We start from the raw sequence: 5,601 nt of genomic DNA on the forward strand, positions 1-5,601 counted from the left end.
TAACCTGGTTATAATAACCCGCACGAATGCCTTCGGGACTTAACCCGGTTATAATAACTAGCACAATTGCCTTCGGATCTTAGTCCGGATATCCTCCGAATAATCATGCACATATATCAATATATCATAACACATCTGTATTTCATTTTCATTACTAGAACTCAAGCACAAGACACTTATCAACCATTCCCATTTTCGGCTCAATAGCCACATACAAAGAGCATGATTTCGATTTGCTTTATAACATGATCTCTATACGCATTCGGCTACCAGTCATAAGTATAAACTAATTACCTCGATACATAACTTAAGTAGAATCATTATATCACCATTTATTTGTTATGCTTATATGTCGTGATTTAATCAAATCATAAACTAAGCTCCATTACTCAAAGACTTACCTCGGATGTTGTCGAACGATTTCAACGGCTATTCCATCACTTTTTCCTTTCCCTTATCCGACTTTGATCCTTTAAGCTCTTGAGCTAGATCAAACAATTTACTTCCCAAATCAAACATAGTCATACGGCATCCATATACATTTTAGAACCAATTCACTTGAATTAATTGCCCACTTAAGTCTCTCATCATTTCATTTTCAAATTTGTATATTTGGTAAGTCACATTAAACAATTATACATATAGCTTTAATACATTTTATACTAGCCGAAATGTACCATCAAGATATACTTTACTCAAATAATTTACCTTGGCCGAACATGTACAATGTTTTGTAGCTTAATAATTATAATATACATCATGTATTTATAATATTTATGCGGCCAATTATCCATGGTCATACACACACACAATCAAAAATAAATACCAAAATTTTCATATCCTTTATGCCCTAAGACGAATACACTTGTCATATTCACCTACATTTTTCAACAATTTCTTCATAATCAAACGCATATTTGGCTAGAGCCATGGAAACTTTTAGCAATTTTTTTTTATTTAACACCTAATCGATTATAACACATTTAAGCATTCTTTTCATTTTATTAACTCAAACCACATACATTACTCAAGTACAACATTTTCATATTCGGCATTAGCATCAAACATAATAGCCAATTCTTCCCACTTTGAATCTATGCATCTATTTAATCATAGTTTGTTCAAGCACTCATACAACAAGATTCATCCAATTTAACAAGAAACAAAAACCTTATTTCTCCATAGCTACTATGGCCGAAAGTTCTAGACATCTCAATACCGACATTTCTAACATGGGTTACCTAAAGAACTTGGCGATGAGTTCAAATTTATCTAACGTTTCAAAAATTTACATGAATTTCATATCTCAATGAAGACCTAATGACCGAATGGCTCCTTTCTTCCCAACTCTTCTTCTCTTTCGGTTTTTGGAAGGAAACAAGGTGAATACTTTGTTGTTTTCACCCACTTTCTATATCTTCTTTTTATTAATTCATGATATTATGCCATTTAGCTAATTAAAGTTAATAGAAAATTCATATTTGATTATATAATTTGTAGCATGGCCAGCCACTACCTATAGTTTGGCTAATTTGACATGCAAGTACAAGCACTTTCCAACATATATTAATAGGCCACTTTAGCATTTGCCTAGCACATTTCTAAATTTTCTCATACAAGTCCTATTTAATAAATTTCACATACTATATACAAAATTTAAGTATGATTTTTTTTCACACATGCATATTCATATATAATAAGCATCAAATATGACTGTTAATTATTTTTATGACTCGGTTTCGTGGTCCCGAAATCACGTTCCGACTAGGGTCAAATTAGGGCTGTCACAATTTATTCATACCTTTATGAATCTCTACTCATTATAAGCATCATTTTTAATCAGATACTTGAGTATCGCTTCAACATTATCGGAATTAGCTCGATTGGAAAGCATCTCTGTCTATTAGTAAAATAATTCTCATCAGAGTCAAGAGGTATCACACAATCACATGTTATATAATGGCATGTATTTCTAGACTTTACATATGATACATTCAGTCTGAGAACCGACTAAACCATAGCTCTGATACCAATAAATGTAACACCCCTAACCTGTATCCGTCACCAGAATAGGGTTACGAAACATTATCGAAATATACAGATCAACTAAATAGATATTTCATTTTATACATTATTCATGTCAGAAATCAAACATAAAGTTCCTTATATGAACCCTCAAGGTCCAAAACATGCATTAGAAACGAGTTAGGACAAAACCGGGTACTCAAAGAATTTTTCACAAAATCTCAAAGTTTTTCCTAGGTGCAGGGGTCACACGCCCATGTCTTAAGCTGTGTAACTCTCTGACTTTGGTCACACGCCTATGTGCTAGGCCATCTATAGGTGTAGGAGTCACACGCCCAGTCACATGCCAAGTCACAAGTCTGTGTGCCAGGCCGTGTGATAAATTTTAAGCATTCTGTTTCTCAATTTTTAAGATGCAGGGGACACACGGCCAACCACACGCCCATGTGCTAGATTGTGTGTCACACACGGCCGAGACACACGCCCGTGTCTCTGCCCATTTGATGAAAATAGGTTGTTTTCCAAGCCATATTTCTCACCCATCTTGTCTTTCACCTATACCAACACTTAAAAACATTCACAAACCATATCAAAGCATTCAAAACAAGTCCAAATCATGTCTTAAACATGACATAATATCACATATAACCAATGCACCCTTAGGTACCTCAACTGACAAATTATTATCATGTTATAATTCATACTTATCTATTTACTAAATGCATATATGCATGATCATACTCATTCTTCAAACATGATAGATCCACTAATAAACATATCAAAAATATGTCTAAACATATCAAAAATATGTCAAAACAAGCCTTTCCAATGGCTGGTTTAATTCAAAACATTTACATGCTGATAAACGCCAAATTATACATATTTTTACCCTAAAACTTAGCATATTTATGGATGTTTAGTACTAGATTTGTAGATTTTGGTGCTCTTAATCCGGTTATTTCATGTTTTGTACTCAGAAGAGCACCAAGAGTCAAAAGGAGCCAAAAATGAGCAAAAAAGGGACAAAACGGACCAAATCGAGAAGATGACACGGCCTAAGCCTTGCCATACGGGTAGCTCACACGCCTGTGTCTTTCGAGGGTGTCGACCAAGTATTTCATGATTCACACGGCCTAGCTATTACCCAGACGACCTTGTGCAATTTAATGGATCGAACACGGCCTGGCAATCACGTCACACGGCCGTGGCACACGGGCGTGTCCCTTTTTTCAAGGAGTTGTATTTTACACGGAAAAGGATACTTAGGGACGAAGAAAGACAATCCAAAGCCTATATAAACACCCTATGTATGACTTAGAGAGGGGCCTCTCTTCTAGAATTTTTCTGGAGTACAGAACCACACGCTGGGAATTACTTGAAGGAAGCCAGATGATCAATCCCAAAAGCCGGAGCTACTCCAAGACTGAAGATCTCTCTCAGAATTCCTTTAGGGGTTTTAGAGTTTTCTTTATGTTTTGTTATTTTCATACTTTTGAGATGTACTATTATTTTATTATGAACTAAACCCCTTAGATACCTAAGGGGGTTGAAACCTATGATGGATCTTGTTATTATTATCTGAATTGTATGATAAATACTTGATTTGTTCTTAATTATGTGTTCTTACTACTTGTGTTAATATTTCGGGTATTGATTCATGATTTGATGTGATTATGCATGTAACACCCCGTACCCGAGTCCGTTACCGGAGTCGAACACAAGGTGCACACAAACTTAACTTAATCATTTTCACTGTCCATTTAAAAATTTCCAGACAAGCTGGTTACTGCATCACTGTCGCCTTAAAAATCATATCTTGAGTTTCAAAACTCGAAAATCAGTTTCGTAATTTTTCCCCGAAACTAGACTCATATTTCCATCTACAGATTTTTTTCTAGAATTTTTTGTCGAGCCAATTAGTACAGTTTATTAGTTAAAGTCTCCCCTATTCCAAGGTTCGACTACACTGACCTTTATGCATTACGAATTGGATATCTTCCGGTACAGGTCTTCAATACTGATGCTGTTTGTTTCTTTAGAAACTAGACTCAAAGAGGAATCTATACATATATTGCATGACTCCTAATCATCTATGGTTAATTTACAATGAATTTCCAAAGTCGGAACAGGGGATCCAGAAACCGTTCTGGCCCTGTTTCACAAGAACTTTAACATCTCTTAACATATAACTCATATGACCATTTCGTTTCTTCCATATGAAATTAGATTCATCAAGGTTCATTTACATAATTTATTCACTATTTAATTCCATTCCTACAAATTTTAGTGATTTTTCAAATGCTCACCACTGCTGCTGTCTGTATCTATTTTCAAGGTAAACTTTACCTATTTCGTGGTTTCCATGGACCAACTAGAGTTTTGTCATACATAGGTCCACATATACTCATATTTAGCCATTCCAATGGCTGATCATTTGCCCAACACTTCCATTCCAGTCCATGCTCACATCATGAAACCATACATATATACATAAACACAAATAGTCTAATGCCATACCCCACTTTTACGAGCCATTTTCGCATGGTGTGCACACATACATCACAAAACGTATTTGAAAAACAGCAAAGGGTAGTCCTATACATGCCATATCTGGAGTTCAACTAAAAGAATACCAAAAGGGCTTTGATAGTGTGGATGACTTGACTTGATGATCCCGGATCCGATAGCTAACGAGCAAAATCTATAAAACAGAGAAACAGAGAAACGGAGTAAGCAATTTATGCTTAGTAAGTTTGAGCAAGGGATTCCAGCACAACAAAAGCATAGCAATCATATAGCTAACGGATAATTTCGTATGCACAAATTCTCAATGTCATACTTATTTCACATTCCAACCCCTATATTCATACATAAGGGATCATCTTAGCCAAATACCGGAAGCTCATTACTCGACTGAGCGAATATCATTCGAAGGGAATCAACTAATTTCAAGCACATACGAACATACCTCATTGCTGGAATTTTTTCAAGCGTATTAACTGAAATTCTTACAGCAAGAACGCTCGTTCTCGAATCACGTACCTTCAGAATTTAACCGGATATAACGCCTCGCTCAAATGCCTTCGGGACAAACCCCGGTTATAGTAACTCGCACGAATGCCTTCGGGACTTAACCCGGGTTTAGTAACTCGCACAAATGCCTTCGGGCTTAACCCGGATTTATTAACTCGCACGAACGCCTTCGGATCTTAGTCCGGATATGGTCACTTAACACAAAGCCTTCGGGACTAAGCCCGGACATCATTCAAATAGCCAAGCACAATTATCAATAAATCATGACACATTCGTATTTCATTCTCATTAGCAAAATTCAAACACAAGTCACTTATCACATTTGCAATTTCGACTCAATAGCCACACACAAAGAGCATGATCTAATCAAATCATAATCTAAGTTCCATTACTCGAGAACTTACCTCGGACGTGGTCGAACGATTTCGACGGCTATTCGACGACTTTTTCCTTCCCCTTATCGGATTTAGCTCCCTTTGCTCTAGAGCTTAATTTAACAAATAAATTGGTTTTATCATTTGAGCATCGAAGAGGAATTCAAGG

This window comes from Gossypium arboreum, chromosome 5 (genome assembly GCF_025698485.1).
Source record: "Gossypium arboreum isolate Shixiya-1 chromosome 5, ASM2569848v2, whole genome shotgun sequence".
NCBI classification, from domain to species: Eukaryota; Viridiplantae; Streptophyta; class Magnoliopsida; order Malvales; family Malvaceae; genus Gossypium; species Gossypium arboreum.